Source organism: Triturus cristatus, chromosome 10 (assembly GCF_964204655.1).
Source record: "Triturus cristatus chromosome 10, aTriCri1.1, whole genome shotgun sequence".
Classification (NCBI taxonomy): domain Eukaryota; kingdom Metazoa; phylum Chordata; class Amphibia; order Caudata; family Salamandridae; genus Triturus; species Triturus cristatus.
In genome coordinates, this window is record NC_140593.1 from 955614311 (window position 1) to 955632299 (window position 17989).

Sequence of the window (17989 nt, forward strand, 5' to 3'; positions counted from 1 at the left end):
TTTATTTTCCACCTAGCATACTCTCAATCCTAGGTCTTATTTGCTACCCCTCTCGAGACAACTCTAGCACCTATATTAGGACGTAGATAAAAAGATCTCATGGCCAGTCGAGTGACAGCATACCCTTCTCACTGAAAATCTTTTAGGTTATGGTACACCACTAGCAAATAAGTTATCTGATAAGTTGAGGTAGGAAGGTTTATGCTACGGTTAGTGGGAATAATAAAAACTATGAATAACAGATTCTAACATCTTCGTTTTTGCACATCCCTATCAGCTAACCTATAGAGAACTCAAGAATATTGGGATCGATCACACCTTCAAACAAATGTAGGAGCCTCAAATAATGCCCTAGTTTCTTTCATCTCAGAATGTTAATCTTCAGTTGGGCATCCTGTCTGGCCTGCTACCCATTTCAATACCATGATAAATATATTCCATTGTATGCTAGGCAATTGATTGTCCCTCATGTCAGATGACATCCTCCTGTAGCTTTATCATGTTAGGGCACCACTTGACAAAGCGACCAGGGGACGATTACGAAGGAGAATGAGACCTCAGCAATTACGCGCAATATATCTATCTAAAATAAACACTGCAAGGCAAGTAGTAGGAGGTGTAATGGCAATGTCCTTTGCACCACTGAAAGCATTGGGCTCCTTTTGAAAGTTGGCTGGAGTTACAAGAACACAAGGTATCCTAAACAGAAATACATCTCTAGTACCAGAGTAACATGCAAAGTGCAGGGAACCACGTTAAATGAGCTTCCCTACATGTGAAACTAAGTCAATCGCTCTAACTTAAGAAAACTCATTCCAGCCTCAAAGAAAGTAATTTCCCCTGAGGAAATACTGCTAGCACAAGTCTCAAAAGAAAGTTTTCTTAGCCTTGTAGACATTCAAAGTGTTTGATAAACTATCATGACACTCATAGCGTCCTACACATTGCTACAGTCTTCACAAATTCAATTTATACTGAAGACCCTACTAAAAGGTACTGAAAACCGTCAGATGCGATGAACTTCTTTTAATGACAAGCAAACTGAGTAAATCATAGATTGACTTACCATATAAATTGAAAACGGAGTAAAGAATGCTGATGGAGTTTTTTTTTATTTCGTCTCAGGAACGCAGTCATTCTCTTCTGCAACACTGCCTGCTGGTCATTCAATATATTCTGCAGATGAAAGGCTGATAAACAAGTTTTTTTTTTTTTTTGGTCTCAGTAATGCACGGAAATTCTCTTCTGCACACTGCCTCTGCTGGTCAATCAATATATTCTGCAGATGAAAGGCTGAGGAACGAGGTTTTTTTTTTGGGTCTCAGCAACGCAGGGAAATTCTCTTCTGCAAACTGCCTCAATATATTCTGCAGATGAAAGGCTGAGGAACGAGGTTCTTTTTTTTTTTTTTGGTCTCAGCAATGCAGGGAAATTCTCGTCTGCAAACTGCCTCTGCTGGTCACTCAATATATTCTGCAGATGAAAGGCTGAGGAACGAGGTTTTTTGGTCTCAGCAACGCAGGGAAATTCTCTTCTGCCCACTGCCTCTGCTGGTCACAATATAGTGTGCAGATGAAAGGCTGAGTAACAAGGTTTTTTTTGTTTTGTTTTTGGTCTCAGCAACGAAGGAAAATTCTCTTCTGCACACTGCCTCTGCTGGGCACTCAATATATTTTGCAGATGAAAGGCTGAGGAACGAGGTTTTTTTTTTTTTGGTCTCAGGAACGCAGAGTCATTCTCTTCTGCAACACTGCCTGCTGGTCATTCAATATATTCTGCAGATGAAAGGCTGATGAACAAGTTTTTTTTTTTTTTTGGTCTCAGTAATGCACGGAAATTCTCTTCTGCACACTGCCTCTGCTGGTCACTCAATATATTCTGCAGATGAAAGGCTGAGGAACGAGGTTTTTTTTTTTGGGTCTCAGCAACGCAGGGAAATTCTCTTCTGCAAACTGCCTCAATATATTCTGCAGATGAAAGGCTGAGGAACGAGGTTCTTTTTTTTTTTTTTGGTCTCAACAATGCAGGGAAATTCTCTTCTGCACACTGCCTCTGCTGGTCACTCAATATATTCTGCAGATGAAAGGCTGAGGAACGAGGTTCTTTTGGTTTTTTTTTTGGTCTCAGCAGCACATGGAAACTTGCTTCTGCACACTGCCTCTGCTGGTCATTCTATATATTCTGCAGATGGAAAAGTCCACTGTTAGTCAATTTTTAGAACTTGAATATTTCCAAAGTAATGTAACAACAAAAAACAGATCTTTATAAAGCATTGATAATTAATACTATGGAGTCTGTAATATTGTGAAAATCCACAGATCATTAAGAATTCTAAACTCAATTTTATTTTCCACCTAGCATACTCTCAATCCTATGTCTTATTTGCTACCCCTCTCGAGACAACTCTAGCACCTATATTAGGACGTAGATAAAAACATCTCATGGCCAGTCGAGTGACAGCATACCCTTCTCACTGAAAATCTTTTAGGTTATGGTACACCACTAGCAAATAAGTTATCTGATAAGTTGAGGTAGGAAGGTTTATGCTACGGTTAGTGGGAATAATAAAAACTATGAATAACAGATTCTAACATCTTCGTTTTTGCACATCCCTATCAGCTAACCTATAGAGAACTCAAGAATATTGGGATCGATCACACCTTCAAACAAATGTAGGAGCCTCAAATAATGCCCTAGTTTCTTTCATCTCAGAATGTTAATCTTCAGTTGGGCATCCTGTCTGGCCTGCTACCCATTTCAATACCATGATAAATATATTCCATTGTATGCTAGGCAATTGATTGTCCCTCATGTCAGATGACATCCTCCTGTAGCTTTATCGTGTTAGGGCACCACTTGACAAAGCGACCAGGGGACGATTACGAAGGAGAATGAGACCTCAGCAATTACGCGCAATATATCTATCTAAAATAAACACTGCAAGGCAAGTAGTAGGAGGTGTAATGGCAATGTCCTTTGCACCACTGAAAGCATTGGGCTCATTTTGAAAGTTGGCTGGAGTTACAAGAACACAAGGTATCCTAAACAGAAATACATCTCTAGTACCAGAGTAACATGCAAAGTGCAGGGAACCACGTTAAATGAGCTTCCCTACATGTGAAACTAAGTCAATCGCTCTAACTTAAGAAAACTCATTCCAGCCTCAAAGAAAGTAATTTCCCCTGAGGAAATACTGCTAGCACAAGTCTCAAAAGAAAGTTTTCTTAGCCTTGTAGACATTCAAAGTGTTTGATAAACTATCATGACACTCATAGCGTCCTACACATTGCTACAGTCTTCACAAATTCAATTTATACTGAAGACCCTTCTAAAAGGTACTGAAAACCGTCAGATGCGATGAACTTCTTTTAATGACAAGCAAACTGAGTAAATCATAGTTTGACTTACCATATAAATTGAAAACGGAGTAAAGAATGCTGATGGAGTTTTTTTTTATTTCGTCTCAGGAACGCAGTCATTCTCTTCTGCAACACTGCCTGCTGGTCATTCAATATATTCTGCAGATGAAAGGCTGATAAACAAGTTTTTTTTTTTTTTGGGTCTCAGTAATGCACGGAAATTCTCTTCTGCACACTGCCTCTGCTGGTCAATCAATATATTCTGCAGATGAAAGGCTGAGGAACGAGGTTTTTTTTTTGGGTCTCAGCAACGCAGGGAAATTCTCTTCTGCAAACTGCCTCAATATATTCTGCAGATGAAAGGCTGAGGAACGAGGTTCTGTTTTTTTTTTTTTGGTCTCAACAATGCAGGGAAAGTCTCTTCTGCACACTGCCTCTGCTGGTCACTCAATATATTCTGCAGATGAAAGGCTGAGGAACGAGGTTCTTTTGGGTTTTTTTTTGGTCTCAGCAGCACATGGAAACTTGTTTCTGCACACTGCCTCTGCTGGTCATTCTATATATTCTGCAGATGGAAAAGTCCACTGTTAGTCAATTTTTAGAACTTGAATATTTCCAAAGTAATGTAACAACAAAAAACAGATCTTTATAAAGCATTGATAATTAATACTATGGAGTCTGTAATATTGTGAAAATCCACAGATCATTAAGAATTCTAAACTCAATTTTATTTTCCACCTAGCATACTCTCAATCCTATGTCTTATTTGCTACCCCTCTCGAGACAACTCTAGCACCTATATTAGGACGTAGATAAAAACATCTCATGGCCAGTCGAGTGACAGCATACCCTTCTCACTGAAAATCTTTTAGGTTATGGTACACCACTAGCAAATAAGTTATCTGATAAGTTGAGGTAGGAAGGTTTATGCTACGGTTAGTGGGAATAATAAAAACTATGAATAACAGATTCTAACATCTTCGTTTTTGCACATCCCTATCAGCTAACCCTATAGAGAACTCAAGAATATTGGGATCGATCACACCTTCAAACAAATGTAGGAGCCTCAAATAATGCCCTAGTTTCTTTCATCTCAGAATGTTAATCTTCAGTTGGGCATCCTGTCTGGCCTGCTACCCATTTCAATACCATGATAAATATATTCCATTGTATGCTAGGCAATTGATTGTCCCTCATGTCAGATGACATCCTCCTGTAGCTTTATCGTGTTAGGGCACCACTTGACAAAGCGACCAGGGGACGATTACGAAGGAGAATGAGACCTCAGCAATTACGCGCAATATATCTATCTAAAATAAACACTGCAAGGCAAGTAGTAGGAGGTGTAATGGCAATGTCCTTTGCACCACTGAAAGCATTGGGCTCCTTTTGAAAGTTGGCTGGAGTTACAAGAACACAAGGTATCCTAAACAGAAATACATCTCTAATACCAGAGTAACATGCAAAGTGCAGGGAACCACGTTAAATGAGCTTCCCTACATGTGAAACTAAGTCAATCGCTCTAACTTAAGAAAACTCATTCCAGCCTCAAAGAAAGTAATTTCCCCTGAGGAAATACTGCTAGCACAAGTCTCCAAAGAAAGTTTTCTTAGCCTTGTAGACATTCAAAGTGTTTGATAAACTATCATGACACTCATAGCGTCCTACACATTGCTACAGTCTTCACAAATTCAATTTATACTGAAGACCCTACTAAAAGGTACTGAAAACCGTCAGATGCGATGAACTTCTTTTAATGACAAGCAAACTGAGTAAATCATAGTTTGACTTACCATATAAATTGAAAACGGAGTAAAGAATGCTGATGGAGTTTTTTTTTATTTCGTCTCAGGAACGCAGTCATTCTCTTCTGCAACACTGCCTGCTGGTCATTCAATATATTCTGCAGATGAAAGGCTGATAAACAAGTTTTTTTTTTTTTTTGGTCTCAGTAATGCACGGAAATTCTCTTCTGCACACTGCCTCTGCTGGTCAATCAATATATTCTGCAGATGAAAGGCTGAGGAACGAGGTTTTTTTTTTGGGTCTCAGCAACGCAGGGAAATTCTCTTCTGCAAACTGCCTCAATATATTCTGCAGATGAAAGGCTGAGGAACGAGGTTCTTTTTTTTTTTTTTGGTCGCAGCAATGCAGGGAAATTCTCGTCTGCAAACTGCCTCTGCTGGTCACTCAATATATTCTGCAGATGAAAGGCTGAGGAACGAGGTTTTTTGGTCTCAGGAACGCAGGGAAATTCTCTTCTGCCCACTGCCTCTGCTGGTCACAATATAGTGTGCAGATGAAAGGCTGAGTAACAAGGTTTTTTTTGTTTTGTTTTTGGTCTCAGCAACGAAGGAAAATTCTCTTCTGCACACTGCCTCTGCTGGTCACTCAATATATTCTGCAGATGAAAGGCTGAGGAACGAGGTTTTTTTTTTTTTGGTCTCAGGAACGCAGAGTCATTCTCTTCTGCAACACTGCCTGCTGGTCATTCAATATATTCTGCAGATGAAAGGCTGATGAACAAGTTTTTGTTTTTTTTTTTGGTCTCAGTAATGCACGGAAATTCTCTTCTGCACACTGCCTCTGCTGGTCACTCAATATATTCTGCAGATGAAAGGCTGAGGAACGAGGTTTTTTTTTTTGGGTCTCAGCAACGCAGGGAAATTCTCTTCTGCAAACTGCCTCAATATATTCTGCAGATGAAAGGCTGAGGAACGAGGCTCTTTTTTTTTTTTTGGTCTCAACAATGCAGGGAAATTCTCTTCTGCACACTGCCTCTGCTGGTCACTCAATATATTCTGCAGATGAAAGGCTGAGGAACGAGGTTCTTTTGGTTTTTTTTTTGGTCTCAGCAGCACATGGAAACTTGCTTCTGCACACTGCCTCTGCTGGTCATTCTATATATTCTGCAGATGGAAAAGTCCACTGTTAGTCAATTTTTAGAACTTGAATATTTCCAAAGTAATGTAACAACAAAAAACAGATCTTTATAAAGCATTGATAATTAATACTATGGAGTCTGTAATATTGTGAAAATCCACAGATCATTAAAAATTCTAAACTCAATTTTATTTTCCACCTAGCATACTCTCAATCCTATGTCTTATTTGCTACCCCTCTCGAGACAACTCTAGCACCTATATTAGGACGTAGATAAAAACATCTCATGGCCAGTCGAGTGACAGCATACCCTTCTCACTGAAAATCTTTTAGGTTATGGTACACCACTAGCAAATAAGTTATCTGATAAGTTGAGGTAGGAAGGTTTATGCTACGGTTAGTGGGAATAATAAAAACTATGAATAACAGATTCTAACATCTTCGTTTTTGCACATCTCTATCAGCTAACCTATAGAGAACTCAAGAATATTGGGATCGATCACACCTTCAAACAAATGTAGGAGCCTCAAATAATGCCCTAGTTTCTTTCATCTCAGAATGTTAATCTTCAGTTGGGCATCCTGTCTGGCCTGCTACCCATTTCAATACCATGATAAATATATTCCATTGTATGCTAGGCAATTGATTGTCCCTTATGTCAGATGACATCCTCCTGTAGCTTTATCGTGTTAGGGCACCACTTGACAAAGCGACCAGGGGACGATTACGAAGGAGAATGAGACCTCAGCAATTACGCGCAATATATCTATCTAAAATAAACACTGCAAGGCAAGTAGTAGGAGGTGTAATGGCAATGTCCTTTGCACCACTGAAAGCATTGGGCTCCTTTTGAAAGTTGGCTGGAGTTACAAGAACACAAGGTATCCTAAACAAAAATACATCTCTAGTACCAGAGTAACATGCAAAGTGCAGGGAACCACGTTAAATGAGCTTCCCTACATGTGAAACTAAGTCAATCGCTCTAACTTAAGAAAACTCATTCCAGCCTCAAAGAAAGTAATTTCCCCTGAGGAAATACTGCTAGCACAAGTCTCAAAAGAAAGTTTTCTTAGCCTTGTAGACATTCAAAGTGTTTGATAAACTATCATGACACTCATAGCGTCCTACACATTGCTACAGTCTTCACAAATTCAATTTATACTGAAGACCCTACTAAAAGGTACTGAAAACCGTCAGATGCGATGAACTTCTTTTAATGACAAGCAAACTGAGTAAATCATAGTTTGACTTACCATATAAATTGAAAACGGAGTAAAGAATGCTGATGGAGTTTTTTTTTATTTCGTCTCAGGAACGCAGTCATTCTCTTCTGCAACACTGCCTGCTGGTCATTCAATATATTCTGCAGATGAAAGGCTGATAAACAAGTTTTTTTTTTTTTTGGTCTCAGTAATGCACGGAAATTCTCTTCTGCACACTGCCTCTGCTGGTCAATCAATATATTCTGCAGATGAAAGGCTGAGGAACGAGGTTTTTTTTTTGGGTCTCAGCAACGCAGGGAAATTCTCTTCTGCAAACTGCCTCAATATATTCTGCAGATGAAAGGCTGAGGAACGAGGTTCTTTTTTTTTTTTTTGGTCTCAGCAATGCAGGGAAATTCTCGTCTGCAAACTGCCTCTGCTGGTCACTCAATATATTCTGCAGATGAAAGGCTGAGGAACGAGGTTTTTTGGTCTCAGCAACGCAGGGAAATTCTCTTCTGCCCACTGCCTCTGCTGGTCACAATATAGTGTGCAGATGAAAGGCTGAGTAACAAGGTTTTTTTTGTTTTGTTTTTGGTCTCAGCAACGAAGGAAAATTCTCTTCTGCACACTGCCTCTGCTGGTCACTCAATATATTCTGCAGATGAAAGGCTGAGGAACGAGGTTTTTTTTTTTTTGGTCTCAGGAACGCAGAGTCATTCTCTTCTGCAACACTGCCTGCTGGTCATTCAATATATTCTGCAGATGAAAGGCTGATGAACAAGTTTTTTTTTTTTTTTGGTCTCAGTAATGCACGGAAATTCTCTTCTGCACACTGCCTCTGCTGGTCACTCAATATATTCTGCAGATGAAAGGCTGAGGAACGAGGTTTTTTTTTTTGGGTCTCAGCAACGCAGGGAAATTCTCTTCTGCAAACTGCCTCAATATATTCTGCAGATGAAAGGCTGAGGAACGAGGTTCTGTTTTTTTTTTTTGGTCTCAACAATGCAGGGAAATTCTCTTCTGCACACTGCCTCTGCTGGTCACTCAATATATTCTGCAGATGAAAGGCTGAGGAACGAGGTTCTTTTGTTTTTTTTTTTGGTCTCAGCAACACATGGAAACTTGCTTCTGCACACTGCCTCTGCTGGTCATTCTATATATTCTGCAGATGGAAAAGTCCACTGTTAGTCAATTTTTAGAACTTGAATATTTCCAAAGTAATGTAACAACAAAAAACAGATCTTTATAAAGCATTGATAATTAATACTATGGAGTCTGTAATATTGTGAAAATCCACAGATCATTAAGAATTCTAAACTCAATTTTATTTTCCACCTAGCATACTCTCAATCCTATGTCTTATTTGCTACCCCTCTCGAGACAACTCTAGCACCTATATTAGGACGTAGATAAAAACATCTCATGGCCAGTCGAGTGACAGCATACCCTTCTCACTGAAAATCTTTTAGGTTATGGTACACCACTAGCAAATAAGTTATCTGATAAGTTGAGGTAGGAAGGTTTATGCTACGGTTAGTGGGAATAATAAAAACTATGAATAACAGATTCTAACATCTTCGTTTTTGCACATCCCTATCAGCTAACCCTATAGAGAACTCAAGAATATTGGGATCGATCACACCTTCAAACAAATGTAGGAGCCTCAAATAATGCCCTAGTTTCTTTCATCTCAGAATGTTAATCTTCAGTTGGGCATCCTGTCTGGCCTGCTACCCATTTCAATACCATGATAAATATATTCCATTGTATGCTAGGCAATTGATTGTCCCTCATGTCAGATGACATCCTCCTGTAGCTTTATCGTGTTAGGGCACCACTTGACAAAGCGACCAGGGGACGATTACGAAGGAGAATGAGACCTCAGCAATTACGCGCAATATATCTATCTAAAATAAACACTGCAAGGCAAGTAGTAGGAGGTGTAATGGCAATGTCCTTTGCACCACTGAAAGCATTGGGCTCCTTTTGAAAGTTGGCTGGAGTTACAAGAACACAAGGTATCCTAAACAGAAATACATCTCTAATACCAGAGTAACATGCAAAGTGCAGGGAACCACGTTAAATGAGCTTCCCTACATGTGAAACTAAGTCAATCGCTCTAACTTAAGAAAACTCATTCCAGCCTCAAAGAAAGTAATTTCCCCTGAGGAAATACTGCTAGCACAAGTCTCCAAAGAAAGTTTTCTTAGCCTTGTAGACATTCAAAGTGTTTGATAAACTATCATGACACTCATAGCGTCCTACACATTGCTACAGTCTTCACAAATTCAATTTATACTGAAGACCCTACTAAAAGGTACTGAAAACCGTCAGATGCGATGAACTTCTTTTAATGACAAGCAAACTGAGTAAATCATAGTTTGACTTACCATATAAATTGAAAACGGAGTAAAGAATGCTGATGGAGTTTTTTTTTATTTCGTCTCAGGAACGCAGTCATTCTCTTCTGCAACACTGCCTGCTGGTCATTCAATATATTCTGCAGATGAAAGGCTGATAAACAAGTTTTTTTTTTTTTTTGGTCTCAGTAATGCACGGAAATTCTCTTCTGCACACTGCCTCTGCTGGTCAATCAATATATTCTGCAGATGAAAGGCTGAGGAACGAGGTTTTTTTTTTGGGTCTCAGCAACGCAGGGAAATTCTCTTCTGCAAACTGCCTCAATATATTCTGCAGATGAAAGGCTGAGGAACGAGGTTCTTTTTTTTTTTTTTGGTCGCAGCAATGCAGGGAAATTCTCGTCTGCAAACTGCCTCTGCTGGTCACTCAATATATTCTGCAGATGAAAGGCTGAGGAACGAGGTTTTTTGGTCTCAGGAACGCAGGGAAATTCTCTTCTGCCCACTGCCTCTGCTGGTCACAATATAGTGTGCAGATGAAAGGCTGAGTAACAAGGTTTTTTTTGTTTTGTTTTTGGTCTCAGCAACGAAGGAAAATTCTCTTCTGCACACTGCCTCTGCTGGTCACTCAATATATTCTGCAGATGAAAGGCTGAGGAACGAGGTTTTTTTTTTTTTGGTCTCAGGAACGCAGAGTCATTCTCTTCTGCAACACTGCCTGCTGGTCATTCAATATATTCTGCAGATGAAAGGCTGATGAACAAGTTTTTGTTTTTTTTTTTGGTCTCAGTAATGCACGGAAATTCTCTTCTGCACACTGCCTCTGCTGGTCACTCAATATATTCTGCAGATGAAAGGCTGAGGAACGAGGTTTTTTTTTTTGGGTCTCAGCAACGCAGGGAAATTCTCTTCTGCAAACTGCCTCAATATATTCTGCAGATGAAAGGCTGAGGAACGAGGCTCTTTTTTTTTTTTTGGTCTCAACAATGCAGGGAAATTCTCTTCTGCACACTGCCTCTGCTGGTCACTCAATATATTCTGCAGATGAAAGGCTGAGGAACGAGGTTCTTTTGGTTTTTTTTTTGGTCTCAGCAGCACATGGAAACTTGCTTCTGCACACTGCCTCTGCTGGTCATTCTATATATTCTGCAGATGGAAAAGTCCACTGTTAGTCAATTTTTAGAACTTGAATATTTCCAAAGTAATGTAACAACAAAAAACAGATCTTTATAAAGCATTGATAATTAATACTATGGAGTCTGTAATATTGTGAAAATCCACAGATCATTAAAAATTCTAAACTCAATTTTATTTTCCACCTAGCATACTCTCAATCCTATGTCTTATTTGCTACCCCTCTCGAGACAACTCTAGCACCTATATTAGGACGTAGATAAAAACATCTCATGGCCAGTCGAGTGACAGCATACCCTTCTCACTGAAAATCTTTTAGGTTATGGTACACCACTAGCAAATAAGTTATCTGATAAGTTGAGGTAGGAAGGTTTATGCTACGGTTAGTGGGAATAATAAAAACTATGAATAACAGATTCTAACATCTTCGTTTTTGCACATCTCTATCAGCTAACCTATAGAGAACTCAAGAATATTGGGATCGATCACACCTTCAAACAAATGTAGGAGCCTCAAATAATGCCCTAGTTTCTTTCATCTCAGAATGTTAATCTTCAGTTGGGCATCCTGTCTGGCCTGCTACCCATTTCAATACCATGATAAATATATTCCATTGTATGCTAGGCAATTGATTGTCCCTTATGTCAGATGACATCCTCCTGTAGCTTTATCGTGTTAGGGCACCACTTGACAAAGCGACCAGGGGACGATTACGAAGGAGAATGAGACCTCAGCAATTACGCGCAATATATCTATCTAAAATAAACACTGCAAGGCAAGTAGTAGGAGGTGTAATGGCAATGTCCTTTGCACCACTGAAAGCATTGGGCTCCTTTTGAAAGTTGGCTGGAGTTACAAGAACACAAGGTATCCTAAACAAAAATACATCTCTAGTACCAGAGTAACATGCAAAGTGCAGGGAACCACGTTAAATGAGCTTCCCTACATGTGAAACTAAGTCAATCGCTCTAACTTAAGAAAACTCATTCCAGCCTCAAAGAAAGTAATTTCCCCTGAGGAAATACTGCTAGCACAAGTCTCAAAAGAAAGTTTTCTTAGCCTTGTAGACATTCAAAGTGTTTGATAAACTATCATGACACTCATAGCGTCCTACACATTGCTACAGTCTTCACAAATTCAATTTATACTGAAGACCCTACTAAAAGGTACTGAAAACCGTCAGATGCGATGAACTTCTTTTAATGACAAGCAAACTGAGTAAATCATAGATTGACTTACCATATAAATTGAAAACGGAGTAAAGAATGCTGATGGAGTTTTTTTTTATTTCGTCTCAGGAACGCAGTCATTCTCTTCTGCAACACTGCCTGCTGGTCATTCAATATATTCTGCAGATGAAAGGCTGATAAACAAGTTTTTTTTTTTTTTTGGTCTCAGTAATGCACGGAAATTCTCTTCTGCACACTGCCTCTGCTGGTCAATCAATATATTCTGCAGATGAAAGGCTGAGGAACGAGGTTTTTTTTTTGGGTCTCAGCAACGCAGGGAAATTCTCTTCTGCAAACTGCCTCAATATATTCTGCAGATGAAAGGCTGAGGAACGAGGTTCTTTTTTTTTTTTTTGGTCTCAGCAATGCAGGGAAATTCTCGTCTGCAAACTGCCTCTGCTGGTCACTCAATATATTCTGCAGATGAAAGGCTGAGGAACGAGGTTTTTTGGTCTCAGCAACGCAGGGAAATTCTCTTCTGCCCACTGCCTCTGCTGGTCACAATATAGTGTGCAGATGAAAGGCTGAGTAACAAGGTTTTTTTTGTTTTGTTTTTGGTCTCAGCAACGAAGGAAAATTCTCTTCTGCACACTGCCTCTGCTGGGCACTCAATATATTTTGCAGATGAAAGGCTGAGGAACGAGGTTTTTTTTTTTTTGGTCTCAGGAACGCAGAGTCATTCTCTTCTGCAACACTGCCTGCTGGTCATTCAATATATTCTGCAGATGAAAGGCTGATGAACAAGTTTTTTTTTTTTTTTGGTCTCAGTAATGCACGGAAATTCTCTTCTGCACACTGCCTCTGCTGGTCACTCAATATATTCTGCAGATGAAAGGCTGAGGAACGAGGTTTTTTTTTTTGGGTCTCAGCAACGCAGGGAAATTCTCTTCTGCAAACTGCCTCAATATATTCTGCAGATGAAAGGCTGAGGAACGAGGTTCTTTTTTTTTTTTTTGGTCTCAACAATGCAGGGAAATTCTCTTCTGCACACTGCCTCTGCTGGTCACTCAATATATTCTGCAGATGAAAGGCTGAGGAACGAGGTTCTTTTGGTTTTTTTTTTGGTCTCAGCAGCACATGGAAACTTGCTTCTGCACACTGCCTCTGCTGGTCATTCTATATATTCTGCAGATGGAAAAGTCCACTGTTAGTCAATTTTTAGAACTTGAATATTTCCAAAGTAATGTAACAACAAAAAACAGATCTTTATAAAGCATTGATAATTAATACTATGGAGTCTGTAATATTGTGAAAATCCACAGATCATTAAGAATTCTAAACTCAATTTTATTTTCCACCTAGCATACTCTCAATCCTATGTCTTATTTGCTACCCCTCTCGAGACAACTCTAGCACCTATATTAGGACGTAGATAAAAACATCTCATGGCCAGTCGAGTGACAGCATACCCTTCTCACTGAAAATCTTTTAGGTTATGGTACACCACTAGCAAATAAGTTATCTGATAAGTTGAGGTAGGAAGGTTTATGCTACGGTTAGTGGGAATAATAAAAACTATGAATAACAGATTCTAACATCTTCGTTTTTGCACATCCCTATCAGCTAACCTATAGAGAACTCAAGAATATTGGGATCGATCACACCTTCAAACAAATGTAGGAGCCTCAAATAATGCCCTAGTTTCTTTCATCTCAGAATGTTAATCTTCAGTTGGGCATCCTGTCTGGCCTGCTACCCATTTCAATACCATGATAAATATATTCCATTGTATGCTAGGCAATTGATTGTCCCTCATGTCAGATGACATCCTCCTGTAGCTTTATCGTGTTAGGGCACCACTTGACAAAGCGACCAGGGGACGATTACGAAGGAGAATGAGACCTCAGCAATTACGCGCAATATATCTATCTAAAATAAACACTGCAAGGCAAGTAGTAGGAGGTGTAATGGCAATGTCCTTTGCACCACTGAAAGCATTGGGCTCATTTTGAAAGTTGGCTGGAGTTACAAGAACACAAGGTATCCTAAACAGAAATACATCTCTAGTACCAGAGTAACATGCAAAGTGCAGGGAACCACGTTAAATGAGCTTCCCTACATGTGAAACTAAGTCAATCGCTCTAACTTAAGAAAACTCATTCCAGCCTCAAAGAAAGTAATTTCCCCTGAGGAAATACTGCTAGCACAAGTCTCAAAAGAAAGTTTTCTTAGCCTTGTAGACATTCAAAGTGTTTGATAAACTATCATGACACTCATAGCGTCCTACACATTGCTACAGTCTTCACAAATTCAATTTATACTGAAGACCCTTCTAAAAGGTACTGAAAACCGTCAGATGCGATGAACTTCTTTTAATGACAAGCAAACTGAGTAAATCATAGTTTGACTTACCATATAAATTGAAAACGGAGTAAAGAATGCTGATGGAGTTTTTTTTTATTTCGTCTCAGGAACGCAGTCATTCTCTTCTGCAACACTGCCTGCTGGTCATTCAATATATTCTGCAGATGAAAGGCTGATAAACAAGTTTTTTTTTTTTTTGGGTCTCAGTAATGCACGGAAATTCTCTTCTGCACACTGCCTCTGCTGGTCAATCAATATATTCTGCAGATGAAAGGCTGAGGAACGAGGTTTTTTTTTTGGGTCTCAGCAACGCAGGGAAATTCTCTTCTGCAAACTGCCTCAATATATTCTGCAGATGAAAGGCTGAGGAACGAGGTTCTGTTTTTTTTTTTTTGGTCTCAACAATGCAGGGAAAGTCTCTTCTGCACACTGCCTCTGCTGGTCACTCAATATATTCTGCAGATGAAAGGCTGAGGAACGAGGTTCTTTTGGGTTTTTTTTTGGTCTCAGCAGCACATGGAAACTTGTTTCTGCACACTGCCTCTGCTGGTCATTCTATATATTCTGCAGATGGAAAAGTCCACTGTTAGTCAATTTTTAGAACTTGAATATTTCCAAAGTAATGTAACAACAAAAAACAGATCTTTATAAAGCATTGATAATTAATACTATGGAGTCTGTAATATTGTGAAAATCCACAGATCATTAAGAATTCTAAACTCAATTTTATTTTCCACCTAGCATACTCTCAATCCTATGTCTTATTTGCTACCCCTCTCGAGACAACTCTAGCACCTATATTAGGACGTAGATAAAAACATCTCATGGCCAGTCGAGTGACAGCATACCCTTCTCACTGAAAATCTTTTAGGTTATGGTACACCACTAGCAAATAAGTTATCTGATAAGTTGAGGTAGGAAGGTTTATGCTACGGTTAGTGGGAATAATAAAAACTATGAATAACAGATTCTAACATCTTCGTTTTTGCACATCCCTATCAGCTAACCCTATAGAGAACTCAAGAATATTGGGATCGATCACACCTTCAAACAAATGTAGGAGCCTCAAATAATGCCCTAGTTTCTTTCATCTCAGAATGTTAATCTTCAGTTGGGCATCCTGTCTGGCCTGCTACCCATTTCAATACCATGATAAATATATTCCATTGTATGCTAGGCAATTGATTGTCCCTCATGTCAGATGACATCCTCCTGTAGCTTTATCGTGTTAGGGCACCACTTGACAAAGCGACCAGGGGACGATTACGAAGGAGAATGAGACCTCAGCAATTACGCGCAATATATCTATCTAAAATAAACACTGCAAGGCAAGTAGTAGGAGGTGTAATGGCAATGTCCTTTGCACCACTGAAAGCATTGGGCTCCTTTTGAAAGTTGGCTGGAGTTACAAGAACACAAGGTATCCTAAACAGAAATACATCTCTAATACCAGAGTAACATGCAAAGTGCAGGGAACCACGTTAAATGAGCTTCCCTACATGTGAAACTAAGTCAATCGCTCTAACTTAAGAAAACTCATTCCAGCCTCAAAGAAAGTAATTTCCCCTGAGGAAATACTGCTAGCACAAGTCTCCAAAGAAAGTTTTCTTAGCCTTGTAGACATTCAAAGTGTTTGATAAACTATCATGACACTCATAGCGTCCTACACATTGCTACAGTCTTCACAAATTCAATTTATACTGAAGACCCTACTAAAAGGTACTGAAAACCGTCAGATGCGATGAACTTCTTTTAATGACAAGCAAACTGAGTAAATCATAGTTTGACTTACCATATAAATTGAAAACGGAGTAAAGAATGCTGATGGAGTTTTTTTTTATTTCGTCTCAGGAACGCAGTCATTCTCTTCTGCAACACTGCCTGCTGGTCATTCAATATATTCTGCAGATGAAAGGCTGATAAACAAGTTTTTTTTTTTTTTTGGTCTCAGTAATGCACGGAAATTCTCTTCTGCACACTGCCTCTGCTGGTCAATCAATATATTCTGCAGATGAAAGGCTGAGGAACGAGGTTTTTTTTTTGGGTCTCAGCAACGCAGGGAAATTCTCTTCTGCAAACTGCCTCAATATATTCTGCAGATGAAAGGCTGAGGAACGAGGTTCTTTTTTTTTTTTTTGGTCGCAGCAATGCAGGGAAATTCTCGTCTGCAAACTGCCTCTGCTGGTCACTCAATATATTCTGCAGATGAAAGGCTGAGGAACGAGGTTTTTTGGTCTCAGGAACGCAGGGAAATTCTCTTCTGCCCACTGCCTCTGCTGGTCACAATATAGTGTGCAGATGAAAGGCTGAGTAACAAGGTTTTTTTTGTTTTGTTTTTGGTCTCAGCAACGAAGGAAAATTCTCTTCTGCACACTGCCTCTGCTGGTCACTCAATATATTCTGCAGATGAAAGGCTGAGGAACGAGGTTTTTTTTTTTTTGGTCTCAGGAACGCAGAGTCATTCTCTTCTGCAACACTGCCTGCTGGTCATTCAATATATTCTGCAGATGAAAGGCTGATGAACAAGTTTTTGTTTTTTTTTTTGGTCTCAGTAATGCACGGAAATTCTCTTCTGCACACTGCCTCTGCTGGTCACTCAATATATTCTGCAGATGAAAGGCTGAGGAACGAGGTTTTTTTTTTTGGGTCTCAGCAACGCAGGGAAATTCTCTTCTGCAAACTGCCTCAATATATTCTGCAGATGAAAGGCTGAGGAACGAGGCTCTTTTTTTTTTTTTGGTCTCAACAATGCAGGGAAATTCTCTTCTGCACACTGCCTCTGCTGGTCACTCAATATATTCTGCAGATGAAAGGCTGAGGAACGAGGTTCTTTTGGTTTTTTTTTTGGTCTCAGCAGCACATGGAAACTTGCTTCTGCACACTGCCTCTGCTGGTCATTCTATATATTCTGCAGATGGAAAAGTCCACTGTTAGTCAATTTTTAGAACTTGAATATTTCCAAAGTAATGTAACAACAAAAAACAGATCTTTATAAAGCATTGATAATTAATACTATGGAGTCTGTAATATTGTGAAAATCCACAGATCATTAAGAATTCTAAACTCAATTTTATTTTCCACCTAGCATACTCTCAATCCTAGGTCTTATTTGCTACCCCTCTCGAGACAACTCTAGCACCTATATTAGGACGTAGATAAAAAGATCTCATGGCCAGTCGAGTGACAGCATACCCTTCTCACTGAAAATCTTTTAGGTTATGGTACACCACTAGCAAATAAGTTATCTGATAAGTTGAGGTAGGAAGGTTTATGCTACGGTTAGTGGGAATAATAAAAACTATGAATAACAGATTCTAACATCTTCGTTTTTGCACATCCCTATCAGCTAACCTATAGAGAACTCAAGAATATTGGGATCGATCACACCTTCAAACAAATGTAGGAGCCTCAAATAATGCCCTAGTTTCTTTCATCTCAGAATGTTAATCTTCAGTTGGGCATCCTGTCTGGCCTGCTACCCATTTCAATACCATGATAAATATATTCCATTGTAT

The 17989-nt window shown here is 39.3% G+C and overlaps 2 long non-coding RNA genes across 2 annotated transcripts; both read right to left on the reverse strand.

Moving 5' to 3' along the window:
- Positions 1-1217: 1217 nt before the first annotated feature.
- Positions 1218-6240, reverse strand: LOC146796312 (uncharacterized). The gene is made up of 3 exons (XR_014969597.1): positions 5153-6240; positions 3409-3924; positions 1218-2181 (listed from the first exon to the last, which is right to left on the reverse strand). It is a non-coding gene; the product is annotated as an uncharacterized LOC146796312 (long non-coding RNA).
- Positions 6241-12331: 6091 nt separating this feature from the next.
- Positions 12332-17354, reverse strand: LOC146796313 (uncharacterized). Its single transcript, XR_014969598.1, has 3 exons — positions 16267-17354; positions 14523-15038; positions 12332-13295 (listed from the first exon to the last, which is right to left on the reverse strand). It is a non-coding gene; the product is annotated as an uncharacterized LOC146796313 (long non-coding RNA).
- Positions 17355-17989: the final 635 nt, after the last annotated feature.